Source organism: Dendrobium catenatum, unplaced genomic scaffold, assembly GCF_001605985.2.
Source record: "Dendrobium catenatum unplaced genomic scaffold, ASM160598v2 fragScaff_scaffold_146, whole genome shotgun sequence".
In the NCBI taxonomy this organism is placed as follows: Eukaryota; Viridiplantae; Streptophyta; class Magnoliopsida; order Asparagales; family Orchidaceae; genus Dendrobium; species Dendrobium catenatum.
In genome coordinates this window covers 1,975,843-1,999,969 of record NW_021318608.1, presented here as the reverse complement: position 1 = coordinate 1,999,969, position 24,127 = coordinate 1,975,843, and the positions used below count along the sequence as shown (strand labels likewise).

At 31.9% G+C, this 24,127-nt stretch overlaps 1 pseudogene; it reads left to right on the top strand.

Annotated features, from left to right (window-relative positions):
* Nucleotides 1-3,259: 3,259 nt before the first annotated feature.
* LOC114581295 lies at nucleotides 3,260-20,978 on the top strand (annotated as a pseudogene).
* Nucleotides 20,979-24,127: the final 3,149 nt, after the last annotated feature.

Sequence of the window (24,127 nt, the reverse complement as noted above, 5' to 3'; positions counted from 1 at the left end):
TCTACTTCGGTCATAGTTGTAATTTTGTGCAGGTATTTCTCATTTCGTTTGTCTGTTTATTTTTTAATATAATATTTATATTTGTAAAAAATATATGTGCATTAAGTACAATTAATTAATATTTTCAATTTTAAATAATTAAAATGAGACCGAGTAACAAGTAACCGTAGCATACAACATGAATACATTAAAGCAGCAAATTATAATAAAAATATCCATTAAGCTCACAATATACAATCACAGAAATGGGCATAGAACAGATGAAGCCCTCAATCTGCTTAGGTTTTATTTGAAAAAAAATTCTTATTATTTTTAAAATAGTTTTTTATACAAAAATTTTACTTAAAGCAAACACATACTTTTCAATACTCAAAGATGCAACATTTCAAATGAAATTTAAAAAAAAAAAAGGTGAAACAAAAACTACTCAGCCCGACTCTCTATGCCGCAATGCCGAAGTTTGAAGCATAGCGATTCTCTACTCTCTACCTCTAAGACTTCATTTGAGATGGCTTTTTTACTACTTTAGTAAAACAGTCATCCCAAACGAAGCCTAAGTCCACCTTGCAGCACTGTAGCCTATAGCTAGCATTGTGGTGCCAAGGCTTCAAGTGTGGCAGTCTTCTGCTATGTGTTTCCAACGTTTAAATTGCCTAATTTGTGTTCCGCTATTTGTTTCCCTTCAATACAATCAAATTTCACACAAAACTAATAGGCCAACGGAAATGTATTATCTTGTGGTGGATGAAATTGACTCTAGAGAAAAAAAAATGTTTACTAATAACTTTGTAAAAAGTATTGTAAAGTGAAATAGATCTTAAATTATTGGTGAGATGAGCATTAAGCTTTTTGGGACCAAAGCTATGGCAGAATGTCTAAACACTTAGGCAATTTAAAAGTTTTGAAGGCCTGCAAAACATCATTAGTGAATGGAAACGAACGGACCCACCGCGGCTTAGTTCATGTGGGGGGAGCTCGGCTGGCCAAAGTTCAGGTCCTGGGCTCAAATTCTTTGGGCGGCCGTGACAGCCTTAAGTGTTCGCCTGGATAAATGATGTGGGTTACGTGTTAGGTCGATCAGGGTTTACTCGCCGTGAAGCAGAGGGGTTCCTCGTCACAAAACAAAAAAGGGAACGAACGGTCTCCTAAAAGTTTATAAAGATTTTGCATAAAAATTCTTGGAGATTTGTCATCACCTAAAAAAGAAGAGTGAAGCTCTGCATTTCAAAATTAAAATGAAGATGAACACAAACTGTAAACTGTTCCAGATCAGCTTCTTGAACTTCAATATTGAGCAGCTTATGGGAAAGCCAATTGGCAGAAATTTGAAAAGAAGCGTCTGTAAGTAGCTCTTTAACAGCAGGAACACTGTTTTTATGATTATTAATAAATTTAATTAGGAGCAAAAATGATCTGTTACAGGGCATTTAGAATTCTTTTTAAGGAAATTCTTTGTTGTTTTTTTTATGATTTTAAATTTGTTTGTAAGGTAATATATAGTATTGAAATTTAATTGATTCCTATAGCCCAAGATAGATTTGTATATGGAACTTGTGTTTTAGAAGATTAATGCTTAGTTTGGGATTTCTTGCTTCTTGAAGCAACTTTTTATTACAAAAAATAAAATTTTTGTACTAGAAAGTCACTTCAAGAAGCAATAAGAAAGCCGTCCCAAATATTTGGGATGACTTTCTTACAGCTTTTTAGATCAACTTTTTCGTAAAAAAATAAAATTTTCACACTAAAAAACTGTTTTATATAGTAAGAAAGTTGTCCTAAACGAAGCCTAAGACATCATTTGAGACAACTTTCTTAATGATTTCTAAAGCAACTTATTAGCACAAAAATTAAATTTTGTGCTAGATAGCTGCTTTAAGAAATAATAAGAAAGTCGTTTCAAACAAAATCTCAAATCCTAAGACTTTGTTTGAGACTGCTTTCTTAATGTTTTCTAAAAGCAGCTTTTTGGAATAAAAATTTTTTGAATTAGAAATTTTGATGCTAAAAACCCGCTTTAAGAAATTTATATTTGAATGGCTCTTTTATAAAATTTCATTAATTTGTTATTCTTTTTGTCACATTCAATTGAGTGATATTGTGGAAAATGTGGATGGTAGATAAGACATCTTCCAAAAATCATTAATTTGGTGACAGAGACAAACCTATGTAGAGCTTTAGGGTGCTAATTTTCTATCTTGAAATTTTCTTTTTAAGAATAGACTAAGTATTTAAGATATGTTGTCTTGTGTTAACTATAAATTCTAATAATTTTGTTTTCTTCTTTTTGAGATTACACGTGTCCTGATTTTATTTTAGTATACCGGAAATAATCATTCAGATATATGAGTGTACATTTTGTATATATTTATACACCATATATATCAAATCAGTGTACCACAAAAAATACACACAGTGTGAACATTTACAGTCTTGGCCGTTCTTTTTGTCCAGATGCCGCACATAAAAATTACTTCTAAAAAAGAGGTTGATTCAAACTTCTACTGGAAGGAATTATATTTGATTTGCAAGTGACATGTCAAAACTAGTTAGCGAGTCAGGTTCAATTTCAATATGAAATTGATCTGCTTTAAATCCGATCAATCTAAACCCACCCATTTAATAAATTAGTCAAAAAAGTGGACTCGATCATACAAGATATCTAGCATATTTACTAAGTGGATCGTAATGCATGATTCAAATCCGATCCATTAATTAAACAAGTCAACTTGAACTCAAATTTATAAGCCGGGTCATAATTGAGTTGATGAGTCAAGTCGTATATTTATAGATCTACCTATTAATAATGAATACTGGAAAAAGACTTCATGTGCAAAGTCTTTTGAGCATGGAGATGGACTCTTACCAAAATAAAATATAAAAAAGCACTCAAGAAGAGAAGAAAAACGCACAACTAGTTTTGCCATTTTCTATAAAAAAAAAAAAGAAAAAAAAATGCCTATCATACACAATCTTTTATTATTTTTCAACGGTGCTCGTACTGCTAAAAAATTATTTACGTACACTTCTTCTCAAAATTTTGCCTAACTAATATTTGAAATGGACAGCTTTTTATTGTACATTTTAATATGAATAAAAATTAAAATATTATATAAAGAAAAATTAAATTTTACATATTAGTTCAATATAAAATCCCTAATATATCTAATATAGAAAAGTCAAAGTCATGTTCCCCAAACTTCTGCTAGCTTTCCTCATGGAAGATCCTATAGATGACTCAAACTTGGTCTTCTCTATACTTCTCAGAGCAGAGCATATATGATACATTTCCTTATATCCTTCAGCAAAATTAGATCAAATATTCTGTCTCTTTCTTCCTCTTCAGAAAGAAATAGAAATGGCTTCATCAAAATTTTTAATCTCTCAGCTTCGTCATCTAATCTCAGGCCGCTGCTGCTTCTTCTTCTTCTTCCTCTTCTGTGAGAGATGCAGATCTGAAGCTTCTGCTGCGCCAAAGACTGATCCTATTGAAGGTACGCCGTTGCTTTAACTATCTACCTAACTGTATCTATTTTTCTCTTTGTTAGTTTTCACATACCTTGCAGCATAAAGGCAAAAAGGGTAATTAATGGTGATTAAAAAGAATAAATTTTTAATTATCAGAAGATTTCTGTAAATTAAGGTTGCCTTTCTGCTTGCAAAAATTAGCTGTGATACAGTTGAGGGAATTATATGGTTTCTGAAAATTGTTGTGATTTTTGCTTTTTTTTTTTTAATTCGGATAGTAATATTTTAATAATTATCACTTAGGTAAAAAGTACATTCTCATCATAAAAATGATCTTTGAAAGCACATAGATGACTTCGATAGAATCGATTTTCTTAAAAACAAATTATAAAAGGTTGTTGAGGAAGAAACAACAATCGAAGTATAAGAGAAACTAGAATCGATTTTCTTAAAAAGATCACTTTCAAATCGTTTGATCTTGAAGAAGCATTTGTATACACTCCAAATGAAAAAAATCAAAGGATCTTTGAAAGTACATGGATGGCTTTAATAAGATAATTCTTGATCTCAAGAATGTTGATGTGCGGATTGATTCAAATATTTTTTAAAATATGGACCAAGATGGATATAATTGTGATTGGTCCAGCTATAGACTTGTAGTTTCTTAGGCGCATCTTATCTAATAAAGCCTCCATATATAAAGATAGGGGTGTAAACGAGTCTAGTAGTTGGCTTATCGGGCAAAGCTTGTTTAATTTCCATAGAGCTCGAGCTCTAGCTCGACTCGAACTCATTTAATAAGCTCAAACTCGATCGACTCGTTAAAAAAAAAAAATTCAAGCTCGAGCTCAGCTCGTGTCACAATCCAACCCGACTAGGATAGGTCCTATCGTGTTGAGCTGTTAGTTTTGGAATTATTTCAATTTTTTTGTCAATATTCATTTAGATAAATGATGAACTACAGAGCTACTAAAATATCCAAACATTGAAAAATTCATCCATAAAGTTTTTTTCATTCAGCAAAATAAATATTTACACTGCAGTACATGAGTACAGGCAAGAGCTACACAACTAAAAATTTAACTAGTCATGATTGTACAAAAATCAAAAGAGCAAAGTACTTATGACCTCATGTAAAACCCTTTAGATTTCATGATTTTTCTGTTGAGTTTGTCCTGTACAAACTGAGTTCGTCTAAAACCGTTTGAATTTTTATTTTGTATGTACGAACCATCTAGACGAATTGAACGTGGACTGAACAGAGGCGATCGTCTCAGGACGAAATCAATTATCGTCCATATGATGGTCGTTTATAAGGCATAATAGAGGAGATCGTCCCGGTACGAACAAGTGTATCGTCCCATACGATCAAAAATATCTCGTGCCTTTAAATAAAGAATTTCACTTTCCGATTTAAGAGAGAGAGAGAGAGAGAGAGAGAGAGAGAGAGAGAGAGAGAGAAGATACTTGGTTTTGGAGGCCGCTGAGCGATTTTCATTCATCGATACAATTGAGAGAAATGCTCATCTCGCTGTAAGAAATCCAAACCATATTTTTGATTTTGTGATTTGGTATTTTTCCGTTCAGATTTGTATTTTCGTTACAGAAAAATATGCATATTTTTATATTGAGAAAACTTTCACCGCGTAACTTTTTGTATGTTATAGAGAATATGATTATGAGCATTTTGAGTATTTATTTATGATTTTTTACTATATGATTTTGAAGATACATTGATTTATATTTATTGCTATGATATTTCAAGCATTTTTTTAAATTGAGCTAAATCATATTTTACTGTTGCAATGCATTGATGAGATGATAATGAATGTGGATACATGATTAAAATTATTATTATATTACTGTGATATTATTGTGTATAAAAGGCAAGTAAAGACTGGTTGAATCATTAGTTGTAGAATGATTGACCTATACAGGATGGTGGGCCGAAGCGCGTTCCTGTAAATATGGTTTGATGTTATCCTATACTTATTCACGTGATACTGATTGAGAGTTATAAGGAGATAATTATTATGCTGACGGGCAAAGAGTGACGACTCTGTTTACTGAGCCAACGGATATGATACTGATACTGATACAAGACTGAAAAACACTATAATAGTTGAGGATTTTACTTTTTGAGTATGACTACTGAAATGCATGTATTTAATCATTATTCTTATTGTTACTGTACGTATTTATTATTACTGTACGATTCTACTGTTATTGTATTACTGCTCTTGTCTATTGAGTATGACTATTGAAATGTATGTATTTAATCATTATTTTTATTGTTATTGCATGAATTTATTGAGCTATACGACTCTACTATTATTGCATGACTGCTCCTATCACTGGATTATTATCAACACTGAATATAGACACTGATGCCATTTGATATTACTTATTCACTGTACTGATCTTATGCACGTGATACACTGAGCACATGATATCGAATAACTGGATTGCTAGTGTATATTCTGATACGATTTTACCATATTGATTTGATTCTAACCATTATTACTGATGTTTTGATTTGACACTTTATACGATTTTATACTGACTGATGTTATGGATACGATGATTTCTTTAGCAATCTGACTGATATTATAGATACAATGATTTCCTTGAATTGACGCATGTACTGGTCTATTTCTTTATAAGCTTTAATATTGTATACTAATTCTATTATTGACGATTATGGATTTTACTATTTATGTACTATTTATTATTTCTGCATTGATTACTATTCCTGCATTGAATCAAGGATCGATCATATGAAAGTAACTGCTATGATTTGACTGATTGACATGTATATTCTATACCGTGCTTTGATTTCAGTGGTAGGTTTTTGGTGACTTATTGGGCTTTTTTTAACCTCATTATATGTGGTTAATGATTTCAGATCAGGGCAAGGGAGCTGGAGTGAGGTTGTTCAGGATTATTTAGGTTTTGTTCTTTTGTTAGTTATTCTTTTTATACTCATGACAGGTTGGATATGTAATAATTATATTAGATCCTGAGTAATTTAAATGAATACATTGATGTTTTAAATTATAGAATATGTTGTATTGATTAATACTGATTGATGATTTTAAATAGCTCTGATATATTGATTATTTAAAGAAAAAATGTATAATTCTTCTAATTAAGATTCTTTGATATTATAATTGGTATCAGAGCAGTATTATTAGAAGAATTGATTGTTACTAGAGTTATATGATTTGATTGAGAGTTGGATAGAATGAGTAGTTTTAAGTGCATTGTTTTGCATACATAGTTGCATGTGTGTATTATTCAGATCATACTAAATTATGCCTGTGAAAAGTTAAATGGATAATCCAGAGTCAAATGTACTAAATGAGCAACACAATGCAGCTCTGGTGCCCTCAGAAAGTATGATGCAGTTGGCTACTCTTATAGCACAAGTGATGGGAGATGCACAGAATAAGTTAACTGGGAGTAAAAAAGAAGAAGCAGATAGGCATTTACAGACATTTCAGAACTGGGAGAGTTGGAAAGTGTCATTGGCTGTGTTCCTCTTTGAAGGAGAAGCTGAGAGATGGTGGATTAGACAGTAGAGAGAGAAATTTCAAGGTAAGACAATTGATGAGATTACTTGGGACGATTTCACTACAGTGTTTAGGATGTAGTTTGTACCTCCATTAGCTCGATGAAAAATGCAAGAAGTTTTTATTAAGTTGGAGCAAGGACGTAAGACGGTGATGCAGTACGAGGCCAAATTTACTGCTCTTGCTAGGTATGCTTCTCATTTGATCCCCACTATTGAAGAGAATTGTTATAGATTTCTGCAAGGATTGAACATGGAGCTTAGACATCCGCTATTACCATTATGGATTTATGAGTTTTTTGAGTTAGTGGAACGGGCTAGACTGATAGAGATTTATTTGGCAGCACCAACATCAAGATATGATTTAATCAGGAGGAGGAGTAGAGATGAACCAAGTAGGGAGAGAGATGATGATAAGAAAAGCAAGTATAATGATTCGAGGGGATCTGCATCAGTAGCATCTTATAGTAGCTACAACAAGTGCATTCATTGTGGTCGATGACATGCAGGTCAGTGCTACTTATTGATGGGCCAATATTTTAGCTGTGGATAGCAGGGACATAAAGTAGCAGACTATCCTCAGAGTGGATTTGGAGAAAGCTGATTCTTGTGCAGGAGAGTTTAGAGATACTATAGGACAGAGGACTGTCGGCTCAAGAGCATATAATAAAAGATCAATAAAAAGGATGAATGACAGAGCTTTCAGTAATAGTCAAAGGGAGACTGTTGCACCTACTCCAGTGATACCACGTGTGTACAACTTATAGCATCAGGAAGATCAACAACAACATGAAAACTCCACTGGTAATAAATTTGTTTGAATGATTGAATGACATGACATTTCATGCATAGCTGAATGACATATGATAGAATGAACTACATGACTGTATGATTTTTGACGAGATTTGATTTTAATTCGATTTGAGTTTTGATTGGACGAATTTGTTTTATATTGTTTTTGTGTTCGAATCCTTTAGGGAAATGCCGGGGATGACATTTTTCTTAAGGTGGGTAGATTGTAAAACCCTTTAGATTTCATGATTTTTATGTTGAGTTTGCCTTGTACGAATTGAGTTTGTCTGGGACGAACTATTTGAATTTTTATTTCTTCTGAACGAACCGTCTGGTCGAATTGAACATAGACTGAATAGAGGCGATCGTCTCGGGACGAAATCAATTATCGTATGTACGATGGTCGTTTGGAAGGCAGAAGAGAGGAGATCGTTCCGGTATGAACAAGTGTATCGTCCCGTATGATCGAAAATATCTCGTTCCATTAAATAAAGATTTTCACTTTCTGATTTAGGGGGGGGAGAGAGAGAGAGAGAGAGAGAGAAATAAGAGGAGAGAGAAAGAAGAAGCTTGGTTTTGGAGCCCGCGGAGCAATTTTTGTTCATCGACGCAGTTGAGAGAATTGCTCGTCTCGCTATAAGGATTCCAAACCCTATTTATAATTTCAAAGATTTCATGATTTGGTATTTTTCGCTCAGATTTGTGTTTCTGTCATCGAAAAATATGTATATCTTTGTATTGACAAAATTTTCACTGTATAACTTTTTGTATGTTATAAAGAATGTGATTATGAGCATTTTGAGTATTTATTTGTGATTTTTCACGAGACGATTTTAAAGATATAGTGATTTCTGCCTACTACTACGATATTTTAGGCATTTTTCTAAATTGAGCTAAATCATATTTTACTGTTGCAATGCATTGATGAGATGATAATGAATGTGGATACATGATTAAAATTGTTATTATATTACTATGATATTACTATGTGTAAAAGACAAGTAAAGATTGATTGAATCGTTGGTCTAAAAATTCCCTTACACAGAATCTCAAATGATTCTAGCCCCTTATAACTCCAAACATATATAATTTAATCACATGTTCACATATATCATAATAATATAACAATTAAAGAGTAATTAAGTATGTATCAAAATGTCACAATATTATATAATAATAGACAACAGAAAATTCAATGAGGCAAAAAATGCATAGTTTCAAAAAAATTATCAAATTACTAAGGATTGTGTAAAATAATGTTTTAAGACTTCTATTGTACTACAATACTATTTTTCAACATCCTAATAATTTTCTATTCAATAAAAATCCTGCAAATTTCAAAACCCCGGTGAAAATTTCCAGAAAATATTCAACATCTACATAATCGTAATCTCTAAAATATACAAAAAGTTACGTGGTGAAAGTTTTACCGGTGCAAAGTTATCACAGTTTTTCGCTAACGGATACAAAATTTTAATCGAAATATTCATCAAAACTTTCACATTTTTGAAAATTGAGATGGGCATAATTTATCTTACCTCGAGTCGAATAACTTTCCCAACTACGTCGATGGACGAAAATGATCCGAAGTCGTCCAAAATCGGACTTCCTCTTTCTCTCTCCTTCTCTTTTTCCCTAATTTCCCTCTAATCCATCTTTGTTTGGGCAAAAAACCGAAAAAGCAAGTTTTATAACAATAGAAATGAGTGGAATTAGATATTTTGCATTTTAATTATTAAATAATATATAATAATATTATTATAATTAATTTTAAATAAAAAATTCATAGAAATTCTTTTATGGATTCCAAAAATTATAGAAAATAATCATAAATTACTTATTTTATTTAGAATATTATGGTGAAATCGATTTACAAAATGGACATCTAACGGTCCCAAAACACTCACTTGAACCCAAATGTACAGATTTCTTAAGAAATTTTGCCAGTGCCCAAAAATTATGAAAAATTTAGGGAAGCTAAAACATTACATTATAAATGTTCTGGCGAAGACGATTTGTGATTTAGACTTCTCTAGTTCAATAAAAAAAAATCATGAAGATTTAAAGGGTTTCACAACTCGATTGCTGAAGCTCGTTTAAGAAGCTCAAGCTTTATTCGTTTATTAAGCTTAAGCTCATCTAGAAAGCTTGAGCTTGACTCATTTAATGAGCTTTATTTTGTAATTTAAAATTATAATTTCAATATTTTTAATTTTACTTACAATTTACAAAAAAAAAAAAATATAATTTCCATTAAAGCATTAATTTTTGACTTTACATTAAGTAATTAAATATCAAATTGAAACGTAAATAAATATAAAATTACAAATTTGCAATACATTACTCTGGTTAATCCTTTTTTTTTTTTTCAAAATGGTGACAAATGTTATTTTTTCCATGTTTTTCTTCATTTCATTTTTGCTCAAAATCATAACACAAAAAATAATACATTACTCCTTAAAATCACATAAATCTACAAATCTCCACCTTCTGTGACATCAAATTATTGTTAACATGAAACTTAAACCAAGTAAATGAATTTCAAATTTAAAAGCTACAGCAAAGCAAAATAAAACACAAATTTCAGTATTTTAGTATGTCATGACACCATTTCAGAAAATATAACTGAAAATATTACAATCTTTACGAAAGTTCCTTAATGAAGCAAGAAAAAATCAATAAATGATAAAGGCTTCAAGCGCTCATCTCCATGAAACATCTCGGTTCTCCATCAAACTTCGTTGACAATATTTTATGATCTAAATATCAAAACTTTGTGCAGCATCCCCAAAAAGCTTTTTCTAAAGCAACTCCTGTGCAAAAACATGTACAACAGTATAGTTAATGTGTATAATCATTACAGCAGCTAGAGTTCTTGGTAAAACTAAGGGACTGTTTGGTTGGGAGTAGACGGAGTGTAAAGTAAATCAAATACGCATATTTAAACTTTTCTCGTGTTTGGTTTGACGCGGAGGAGAGAAATGAAATCCCAAAGTATTCTAAATCCTTCACTATAACTCATTTTCTGCGTGAAAGAAACCCACTCAAATCAGGCGAAAAAGGAATTCAAGTGCGCGAGAGGGAGAAGCCCGCAGGAACATCTTCGTTTCATCCCTCATTTTTGTTTGTGTGGCTTCATCGCTTCGCGGGTGAGATACAAGAATAGCAGGATCTCTTGTTTCGAGCATAGAGGGAGCGGGAGACGAAAAAATCCATTCATCTCTTCCTTCTCGATCATGCTTCCCAAACAGAGCGCGAGATAGAGAGCGAGAGGTGAGGAGCAGATTCGTTCGACCTTGTCTACTTCATGCGTCCAAACGGAGAGCAGCAAGAGGAGACGAAGGCGGAAGTCCTCGGTGTGCTTCATGCGTTCGACCCCGTCCAGGTCCCAAGCATCTCCAGGCGTTTGTGCTTCCTTCAAACCGCTCGAGAGCCCTCCAGGCCGCCGATTTCTAGGTCGATGACTCTCCAAGCTGCCGACTCTCCAAGCCACGGACGCTTCTTCTTCCTTGGCATGGACGTCATCAGCCTCAAGAAGCGTGGCCAGGGCCTTTGCTCATGGATCTACATCGAATTCCTGCAGCCCATTGCTCTGAGGTATGCTTTTCCACACTTATAAGCAACTCAATGTTTGTGATTTGGTTGATTTGGCCACTTCATGCGGGAACTTGGAGCTGCTGGATGGACTAACTATCTTGTACGAGAACCTAGAGCCACAAAATGTGTCTTATGTGCTTGATTTTTATGGCAATAGGCTCAATTTATTTTATTCTGCATACACCCAACCAAACAGAAAAAAATAGTTCTCATGCATTCACTTTACAAACAACCAACCAGCCTCAAAGTATTTATTTTATACTGCATTTACATTACATTAGTAGCTATCGAGCTGAGTCGAGCTTAGCTCAAATTAGCTCAAACTCAAGCTCGTATAATATATGAGCTCAATTATAAACTCGAGCTCGAATTTGTGGCTCGATATGCTCGACTCGTGAGCTCGTTAATGAGTCGAGTTTTAATAGGCTCATGAGTCAGCTTAGCTCACTTACACCCCTATATTGAGAGGTTGTAATAGGTTTTGAACTCAACCCTAGAAAATAAGATTTAGATATTTTTCTTTCAAAGAGCTGATCTCTTCCCTTTCTCTCCCCTCCCCCCCCCTCTCTCTCTCTCTCATCCAAGAAGTTCAAGAGGAACTTCATCTTCCTCCCAAGCAGATCCTATATATACAAACATAAGTGATAGATGGTCTGGGGAAAGTGGTGGCAATGATGGAATTCAAATAAATTCAACTGAATTTTTTTTTAATTTTAGTTCCTGAGCCATTTTAGCTTGTTCTTTAATAAAAAAATGATGAGGATTTACATTCATATCATAAAATTTTTATTTATTTACATATCTAACATTTCAATTTTATATTTATTTATAACATTCAAATCTTTAAATCACATCAAAATTATTATTAATATTATCTTATTTACAATAAAATGAATATATATTATGAAGACACTCTAAAGTCTCTAATATAAGTGAAGATCCATATAATTTTCTTCCATTTTTTCATGATCTTGTTTTGTGATTTATTTATTTTTTTTTTCAAAATTTCAATGTTAAATTATGGTGTTATTTCATCTTCTAATTAACCTTTTTTTTATTATTTCATTTTTGGTTCACTTACAAATTAAATAAAAATAGCTGAGAAATTAAGAATGCATGTGGACATATATATGCATACATATCGACGCATGGATGTATGCATGATGAGTACTAATGATTCAATCGACGTGGCAGCACGAGCAGTGAACACGATGCTGGGTCGGTGGGAGCTGACGGAATCATCGTTGTGGAATATCAGCGGCGAGCTGTGTAGCGGCGTCGCCATCGACGGCACCGATGCCAACGAGTTCAATCCCGCCATTAAATGCGATTGCAACTTTCAGAATGGCACTATTTGCCACATTACCCTGTTGTATTGTACCTCTCACAAACTCTCTCTCTCTCTCTCTCTCAAGATTTACTTTTCATCAACTTTATAATAAATTAATTAATCAAGCTTGTGATTTTAAAATTCAATTATATCAACTAAAGTTATACAATTAATTTTAAATTTAATTATATTTAAAGTCTATTTAGAACAACTTTCTTATTATTTTCTTTTTTATATTAAAATCACAATTTTGTTTTACTATTGCTTTCAAAAAAAAATTATAATAAAAAGCTAATTTTTAAAGCCACTCTCAAACCGTCCCAAATAAATCTTAAGATTATGTTTAGGATAATTTTCTTACTTGTTACAATTGCTTTTTAGCATGACCAAAAGCTCTCTCAAATTAGAAAAATTATTATGTGCAAATCGTTCGGAGGTCAAACATGACGCGCAACATCATCTAATACACAACGGTACACAGTAAATTAGTAATGTTGTGCGTTCTGATTGGCCTCCGAACGATATTCAGAGACCACACGTAATAATTTCACATTAAATGAAACCTAAATTGATTGATCTCACCATAAATTTGAATATAGGAGAAAACATTAACGAGTTATATATGTATACAGCAAGGTGTACGCAATGGATGTAACCGGAGCATTCCCTGAGGAGCTGAGCAGCCTCACTTATCTTACGAATTTGTAAGTCTTTTCTTCTCGTCAATTTACAGCTTAATTAAAAAAAAAAAGGCATATTGATATTATTCTAATTTTTTGTTATGATAAAATTAAAATTTTTAAATTTTAATTTGAAAAAAATATAATATAAATTTTGATATATTATCTTCATCTTAAAAAAAAAATATATTTATTTAAATATTTATTTTAATTCGGAAGATTTTCCACAAAATGTAAAGTTTATTTGAAGAAGATTCATTAATTACTTTTTATTGTAGGATTATAGGTCGGAACTACTTGACTGGGCCATTGCCGGCTTTTATAGGAAACTTATCATCGCTGCAGTACCTGTAAGTCGGAACAGTTTTCTTCTTGTATCTTAAAATAATTTTTTAGCACAAAATTAAAAATTTTATATTAGAAAGTTGATTTAAGAAGCAGCAAGAAAACCATTTGGTTGAGAAGACTTTCTTGTTGCTTCTTAAATTAAGTTTTTTAATGAAAAATTATTTAAAAAAAAAAACTAAAATTAAGCCTTAGAGTTAATTTGTGCTACATTAATTTCTTGGTGGTTAATAATTTTGTTATAATATTATCAATAGGGATTTTGGAACTAATGCGTTGTCTGGGCTCATTCCAAGAGAGCTCGGGAATCTTAAAAATCTTATTTCTCTGTAAGAATTTTTGTTTTTGACAGCTTTTTTTTAATGCATAAATTGATTAATTAGTTGCTTCATTACCTTTATGTATTTGTATATACTATTTTTTTAATGTTTGATAATCATGCTAAGATTTTATTTATATGTCAAAAATTTATGAGTCTATTATTAAAGTTAATTATGAAATTATTTTGAAGAAAACAATATAACTATTATGATTGTAGAAAATAAAATTTTAGCTTAGAAATTTTTGAAAAGCTATGTAAAAGCAATAGCTAAATAAAATTATGATTATTGTCTGAAAAACAAAACAGTAAAAAAACTATTCAAAACAAACATTATATAATGTAATAAAAAATTGCAAGTAAAAATAGAAAAATGACGACCATACGAAGAAGTATATGAGTTAGAAATCCTTTATATATATATAGGATTTAGTTTTTTTTGTTCTTAATTCAATTAGGATTTAGTTAATCTTGTAAATCCAAATTTCATAAGTCTTAGAGGCATTAAATACTGAAAATTCTTTGCGTGATAGATGGTTAGTAAACTATTTGGCATATATTTTCAACATTTAAAAGGAGAAGAGGCATAGCAAAGACAGTAGAATAAATATCTTAGATCTTACTATCCCCAGATTTATGAGACCCAGCATTTTGCCTACCGTTTTTTTTGACTAAATCTTTAGTGACAGAAATCTTATAAGAATATCATTGAAAAGAATTCTATCAGAAACTTCTTGTCTTCATCAATCTCTATCATAAACAGAGGCAATGACTTCTACCTAGAAAAACAAAGTACTCAAAAGTTCTTCAATCATTATGATGGAATTTTTTTTTTCCTCCTTAGGATTAGGATTTCTATCTCAAGGAGATGTATAATGATAAGGACTGTTTGATTTATTTTATTTTATTTTATCTTATTATTTTGACAGAGGATTGGGGCCAAACAACTTCACTGGGACTCTTCCAGCTGAGCTGGGCAGCCTTAGGAACCTTCAACAATGGTTAACTAATCATAACTTCTACTTAACGAAAATGAAATCAAATATACTTTCTCTGCTCTTTCTGTTATAGTCTTTAGTTGGCTAAACTTATGAATGATTTACTGTTCAATTCTTAGGTACATGACTAGTTCTGGACTAAGTGGTGAGCTTCCAACTTCTCTATCCAATCTTACGGCCATGCAGAAATTGTAAGTTCTGTATGCATTGAAATTTTGAGTTTAGAGAATTTGCTTCTGATCTAATAGAAATAATTAATCCAGGATGATGTCAGACAATTATTTTACAGGCAAATTACCAGATTTCATTGGAACTTGGTCAAACCTAAATGTTTTGTAAGATTTCTCTTTGTAGCTCTGCTATATATAAGCCAAATTTATCATCCATGATTAGAGTTGTGTAGGAACAAAAATTTAGAAAATAAATTAGAGGTGCTCACTTCTATATGATGTTCGATAGGAGGATACAAGGGAACTCCATCAGTGGTCCAATTCCTTCAAGTTTTTTCACTCTCTACAAACTTTATGATTTGTAAGCTTTCTCCTTTAAACTAATACTACAAAAACGTTTTTATGATAAAGCCTACCAACCACCAACTAAGAGATTATATAGTTGTTTATAGCCTCAAGATTAACTGTTCACAAGTGCATTATTTACACCTAATAATTTCATCTTTTATTGAATATTTATATAATGCTCTATTCCAGACGCATAGGAGACTTAATAAATGGGAGTTCATCACTGGCATTTATTAGGAATATGACAAATCTAAACACACTGTAAGGCTTGTTGTTTCTAATCAACAATCTACTCTCTTATTGTTTTTTTTATAACTTGGTGCATAACTATGACATGGTATAAATTTAACTCCATGCAGGATCTTAAGGAATGCCAAGATTTCTGATACTCTTCCATTGGACTTTGCATATTATACAAAATTAGCGACATTGCAAGTGCTTCAATTCCTTTTCCTCTATTATGTTTTTTTTTTACTTCAAAATGAAAATGATGTAGCATTTATTACTTGGATGCAACTTGAATTTTTTTTTTCTTTTTTATCTACAAAGGGATTTGAGCTTCAACAACATCACAGGCAATATTCCACCGTCTCTACTTAGCCTGAGCTCTCTAAACTACTTGTACGAAATGACTATTTCAGCATCTCATGTTTCACTTATATTTTTCAATATTACAAGCATAATTTATATTTTTCTCTATATTATCATCCTAAACAGATTCCTTGGGAATAATAGCATAATTGGCACCTTACCTGAAACAAAGATTTCAACACTGAGTAATATGTAAGTATGCAAGTCACTTAGTATGTAAGTTTCTCCTAAAGCAATTGAAAAAAATTTTCTCCCTAATATATTCTAGCTGGGGAAATTTTCTTATTATAGAGAAATCTTATCATCTTTTGCTCTTTGATGAAATTTAAGACTTCAAACTAAATATCAATTCCTTTTTACTCCTACAGAGATCTATCATACAATCAATTGTCAGGGAGTTTTCCATATTGGGTCAACGATCCAAACTTAGTGTTGTAAGTCATAGAAAAATTTTATATTTTCTTATTTAGTAATTGCAATATATTTTAATCATAAATATCCAATCACACCATTCCATTAATTCTTCTCTTTATGTGCTTGCAAAGATGTCAATTTAGGGGAGGGGTGGGAGTTCCATTGGTATTGCCATCTTAGTACAAAATATGTATATGCCTATAAATAGGAAACCTAAGAGAAGAATAAAAGAAGATAAAATAAAGGACAATATCTTCAATAATGATTAAGTATGTTTAAAAAATAATAAAAAAAATGAATAAATATGTTGATACTAAATCGTGCATGTTCCTACAATAAAAAGTTTAAACATGTGATGATTTAAATATAACATTTTCATGTAAATTTAAGGCGAGATAAAGGTTATTAACTTGCATTCGAAAAAAACAGTGACCAAAGATGAAATAGTCAAAGGTTTTGTTGCACAAATGTTGTAATTGTTGTTAGAGGAGTATGATTATTCAAGGAGAGATAGAGTAACCTTTATTGAAAACAAAGAATTGACAACGAGACCTATGCCAATGAAGGCACGTGTGAGAGATCCTTGGAGGTATAGTGCTATAGAGTATTGATGGAGTTCTTAATGGAAAGTGTCACCATAGAGTCATCATTGCTATTATCATTGGAGAACCAAGGATATCACATAACTTTATAGACCTACAAGAAATTGAGAGGGCTAAGTTTTCTCGTGGTCAATGATGAAGATAAAAAACTATGAGAGCGGTCTATTTGTGAAGTGGAAGATTCATATTGCAAGAAAGAAAGAATCATAGAGGTCTACACCTTTATTGAATTGTCATCTTAATACAAGCATATATGTGCTTAAATCTAAACAAAAAAATAAAAATAAAAAAATAATCATGAAGCATAATAATGGAGAACATGCTTAGTAATGATAAAATATAAGAATAATTAGTAGTATGGATTTCAGATAATAAATAATTAACATATGTAATAACTTAAAAGCACTGACAATTTTTTAAACACTTTATAATTCTTTCCCATACTAATTCTTCTATTTCATTCCAAATAAGAAGAAAACCTAAATCAGAATTTTTTTCTTGGTGATTCATGTAGCCGACTCCATCTAGTGGGATAAAAATTTGATGTTGTTGTTGTTGTTGATAGGAACTTGGTTGCAAACAACTTTGTCATAGACAATTCCAATAGCAGGTAATTTTCTCCATTTACTTTCCTGTGTAAGTACAATTTCATTTTGATTCATACCAGAATTTGAAATTTATCTATAATTTCACTCTCAGTTTCTTACCTTCCGGATTAGAGTGTCTTCAAAGAGACATGCCATGTTATCGAGACTTGCCAGCTTGTAAGTTGCTCTCCACGTACATCTTCATGCATTTTCTTCTCCTCTTGAGCTATAAAAATATATTTGAAGTATTTTGAACTTGTAGATTATCAATTTGCAATAAATTGCGGTGGAGCTGCAAATGTGACGAGTTCTGATGGAACTAACTTTGACATAGATAATGCTAATCTTAGTGCAACATCTTATTTTGTGACTAATGTAAAAAAATGGGCAGTAAGCAATGCTGGAAGCTTTATAGATGCCTCAAATCCTAATGCAAATTATATAATTAGTACTCAGATCCAATCCCAGAACACACTTGATTCAAAATTGTTTAAGACTGCAAGGATGTCACCATCCTCATTAAGATACTATGGCTTGGGACTTCAAAATGGGAATTACACAGTAAAACTACAGTTCTCTGAGATTGGAATACCAAATCAACCCACTTGGACAAGCTTAGGTAGAAGGATCTTTGACATTTATATACAGGTAAGCAAATTAATCATTCAGAATGTCTTGTTTGAATTCTTATAAAGTATATGGAGCAATCGATCTTGATTAATTTAAAGAAAATGATAGATTGCGAATTGGTTTTAATTGGTTAGAGTTAAATTAGGAAAACAATATAAAAAAAGGTTAAAATTAACCTTTATAATCTTTAAATGGTAGTGATGTATGTTTATATATAAATACTAGTCTACTTGAAACTAACATCTAACATATAATGAGTAATTGAGTAGCTTTTATTATTTTCTATATTTCCAAGGTGCTAACAGGATCAAATATATAAATTCAGGGCATGCTTAAGGAGAAGGACTTTGATATAAGAAAGGAAGCTGGTGGAAAATCTTTTACAGTAGTCTTGAAGGAGTACCAAGCTCCTGTAATAAACAACTTCCTAGAAATACATTTATTTTGGGCAGGAAAGGGTACGAATTTTATTCCTACTCCAGGATATTATGGGCAATCCATTTCTGCAATCAGTGTATCTCCTTATGGTATGCATTTTTATATGAACTTTTAATTACAATTTTCTTAAAATCTCCCAAATTATTTTACTACTATCGATGTTTACAGACTTAATTCCATCTGTGAGCAACAAACCGCCACATTCCTCTTCATCAAACAACAAAACAGGAAAAGTTGTAGGGATTGTATGCGGTGTTGTGGTTTTGGGACTTACCGTTTTCGCGATACTAGTGTGGAAATATAAGCAAAAAAATCTTAACAAAGATAATGAAGGTAAACTTTTTAAGGAATCTAATTTTTTTTATTATTTATGAACATATATCGTTTGTATTTTTTTTTTTAATTTGATTATGTTAATATGTCAAATAATACAGAGTTGTCAGGAATGAGTGTCATACCAAATACATTCAGCTATTCTGAACTGAGAACAGCTACTGAGGATTTCAATCGGTCTAATTTTCTCGGAGAGGGAGGATTCGGGCCTGTATTCAAGGTCTGCTTTGCCTATATATGACAATGTTAAATTTTGTTTCACCACATAATTATTCTTAAAAGTCTAATTTTATCATAATTTTTATCTTTCAATATCATAAGAGTTTCACTAGTGAAATAAATATGACATTACTTTTCAAAAAGCAAAATGAGAGTAGAGTGCATTTACTTTTCACATAAAAATATATAAGCACGTTGTTAAAACTATCAAACATCCTTGTACAACTACATTAATCTTTGCAAACTAATTATATAACTTGTAGAGTTGATAGTAAAATGGATTTACTTGTTTCATCTAAGGGTAAACTACATGATGGAAGAATGGTAGCAGTAAAGCAACTATCAGTAGCATCTCAACAAGGGGAGAGACAATTCACGGCAGAAATAGCAACTATATCAGCAGTTCAACATCGTAATCTAGCTAAGTTGTATGGTTGTTGCATTGAGGGAGACAAAAGACTCTTGGTTTACGAGTACCTAGAAAATAAGAGCTTGGATCAAGCTATTTTCAGTATGTTTTGAAATAACTAGTAGCTTGGAGCAACAATTTGGGAAATTCCTTTATTTGACTGGTTTCTTTTTGCAGGGAAAAAGGATTTGCATCTTGACTGGGAAACACGCTTTGAGATTTGTTTGGGAGTAGCAAGAGGCTTAGCCTATCTTCATGAGGAATCAAGTGGGAAGGCCTAATTCAGACCTTGCTCTTGAGGAAGAGAAAAGCTACTTGCTCGATTGGGTAGGCAATGATTTTTGCAGATCATTTCTTATAAATTAACTACTAACCTATCATTCAAAGGAAGCCTAAATCTGAACTTATAACATAATGCGGTACCTAACATGATCTTAATACTTATGTTTCAGGCTTGGCATTTGTACGAGCAGAAGCATGAATTGGAGTTGGTGGATCCAAGTCTATCATCATACAATAGAGATGAAGCTACTCGAGTAATTGGCGTTTCTCTTTTATGCATCCAAGCATCGCCAACATTACGGCCGGCAATGTCGACAGTGGTGGCCATGCTGGCCGGATTTATCGAGGTTAATGAGGTCACCTCAAGGCCTGGCTATTTAACAGAATGGCAGTTTAAAGATATAAGCAGCAATTTGGCTAGTGATGGTTTTTGCAAATCAACAGACCTGAGAGAGACGAATAGCCAAGTTCAGCAGTAGCCGAACTCCATCTTCCCTTTTCTCTGCCAAACTTTAAAGCCCTAGCCTTCTTCGCCTCCTTCGTTGCTGGTTGACTTCGCCGCCTCTTCGACGACATTCCCTTTCCTGTCAAATCGGGAGTTACGACATTTTGATCGGAAGTAAGGACGGGAGCTCGCTCACTTGCGAAGGTAACCATTCCCATTCGCAAGCTTCTTCGGCCAAATCTTGTAAATGTGCCGAAGTAAAAAAAGAGGGAAGCAGAGGAATTAACTCTTTGTGAGATTTGTCCCCTAAATCCTATTCATGAGGATTTAGCAAAAATCCTGCTCAAATCCTGTGAATCCGACGGCCCTATGCATTATTCCTGCTCAAATTTGCATAAATCCATTGTTTATTATTATTAATTATAAATAATTTTAGTTCATTTTTTGTTAATTATAATTCACTAATTATAATTAATTTTGTTTAATTATAATTGTTTTTAATTAATTATAATTAATTTAAATTATTTATAATAAATTTTTATTTAAATATAATTAATCAAAGTTAATTAAATTAATTAAAGTTAATTACAATTAATTTACTGAATTATATTGCCTATCTTGTGAGATTACACACGTCCTGATCTTCTTTTACACACTTTTTGTACGGCATTCATACGGAAAAAATCATTCAGATATGTGATTGAACATATTTTGTACATATTTATACATAGTGTATGTCAAATTTGTGTACACATTATGTACACACGGTGTGAACATTCACAGTCCGGATAATTCTTCCTGTCCGGATGCCTCACATAAAAATTACTTCTAAAAAAGAGGCTGAATCCGCCTCTACTTGAAGGAATTATATTTGATTTGAAAATGAGATATCAAAAATGGTTAGCGAGTAAGGTTTTGTTCAAATATGAAATTGATCCGCTTTAAATCCGTTCAATCTAAATCCACTCATTCAATAAATGGGTCAAAAAAGTGTGGTCATACTAGATATCTCATTTTAATTAAAAAAAAATTATTAACCTAGCCTGTTTACTTAACGAATCAGAATGTGTGACCCAAATTCGACCTATTTATTAAACGAGTCAACTTGAACTTAAATTTTTTAAGTCGGATCCAAATTAAATTGATGAGTCAAGTCATTTCCAAAATAGACTTCATGTGCAAAGTCTTTTGAGCAGGGAGATGGACTCTTACCAAAAAAAAAAAAAAAAAAGCACTCAAAAAATCGAAGGAAAACACACTACTAGTTTTAGCATTTTCAATAAAAAAAAGGCGTATCATACACAATCTTAGTTTTTTTTTTTTTTTTTGGACATTAAGGCCATTTAAGGCAAACTTATACACACAACACATACACAAAGACTCGAACTCAAGACCTCTAAGTTGGAAGCCTAAGCTCTGAATCAACAGGTCAAGATGAGCTGTGTGATCTTAGTTGTTACTTCAATTTTATTTCAACATTGCTCGTACTGCTAAAAATTTATTTATGTACACTTCTCAAAATTTTGCCTAACTCATAATTTCATTAATGATTTCGCCCATTTTGAAGCTGACAGCTTTTTATTTTACATTTTAATAACAACATCAACAATAATATCAAGCCTTTATCCCACTATATGGGGTCGACTGCATGAATCCTTATTCTTAATTGTGTCATATTAAAAGTCAAATTCTCGTTTAAATTTAATAAAGAAAGATCATTTCTAATATTTTCTAAACAAGTCTTTTTAGGTCTGCCTCTATATTTCTTAACATAAGTCAAATCTAATACCTCTACTTTCCTAACCAGGTCATCGGAAGGCTGCTGTTTTGTGTGACCAAACCATCTAAGGCGACTCTCTCTAATCTTATCTTCTATTGGAGCTACTCTAACCTTTTCACTTATATGCTCATTTCGTATCCTATCTCAAAGGGTAAAGCCACTCATCCACCTGAGCATCCTCATCTCTGCCACACTTAACTTAGTATTATGCTTCTCTTTCAATGGCCAACATTCGACATCATAAAGCATTGCAGGCCTCGCCACCATCTTATAGAATTTTCTCTTAAGTTTGAGTGGTACTTTTCTATCACACAACAAGCCTGATGCATTCCTCCACTTCAACCATCCAACTTGAATTTTGCTTATAATATCCTTATCTATTTCATCATCACTCTGAACAATAGATCCAAGATATCTAAAATGTATACTCTTATTAATAACTTGATCACCCAAAGTCACAATACTCTCACTAGGTCTATTACTACTAAAATTACACTCCATATATTTTGTTTTAGATCCACTTAAACGAAAATCGTTAGACTCTAATGTTGACCCCCATAATTCAAGTTTACATTTAACTCCCTATCTAGTCCTATCAACAAGAAGAATATCATCAGCAAAAAACATACACCAAGGTACATCCTCTTACAAATGTCTAGTGAGAACATTCATGACTAAAACAAAAAGGTATGGGCTTAAGGCTGATCCTTGATGTAATCCAACCGAAATAGGGAAATAATTGGTCAAACCATCTTGTGTTTGAACACAAGTAATATCTCATACATACATATCTTTAATGATTTGAATATAAGCATTATTAACTCCTTTCTTTTCAAGAACTCTCCATAACACTTCTCTTGGAACCTTATCATATGCTTTTCTAAATCAATAAATATCATATGTAGATCCTTTTTATTCTCTCCATATTCCTCCATCAAACCTCTTAATAAATGTATGGCTTCCATAGTCGACCTACCCGATATATATCCAAATTGATTTTGAGAAACATTAGTGTCACGCCACAATCTATGCTCCATAACTTGCTCTCATAGTTTTAAAGTATGACACATTAACTTACTTCCTCTATAATTTGCACAATATTGTACATCACCTTTATTCTTAAAATAGGGATTAACACACTCAATCTCCACTCATCTAATAGCTTTTTAGTCTTTAAAATAGTATTAAAATGTTTAGTAAGTCAAGAAATTCCTTCATCTCCTAAGCATTTCCACACCTCTATTGGTATATCATCAGGTCCAACAGCTTTTCCACCCTTTATTTTCGTTAAAGCCTCTATAACTTCGATTTTACTAATACGTCGATAAAAACAGAAATCTTTATTTTCATTTAGGGTGCTAAGGTCATTACAATCAATCTTATTTTCATAATCTTCATTAAAAAATTTAGCAAAATATCTCATCCACCTTTGTTGAATATCATCTTCTAAGAAAAATACTTTTTGATCTTCATCTTTAATACACTTCACTTGAACTAAATCCTTACTACTCCTATCTATTTGTTTGACTAACTTATACATACATCTTTCTCTATCATTAGTATATAATCTATTATATAAATTACTAAAAGCTAAGTCTTTGTATCGTATATTGCTTTCTTAGATTCCTCACAAGCCTCTTTATATATTTCCCAATTATCAGAGTTTTTACAATTAAACTAATTTTTATAACAAATATTTTTATTTTTTATATTTTCTTGTACATTTGAATTCCACCACCAATTATTTTTACTAATAAAAGATTTTTCCTTTAATACTCAAAG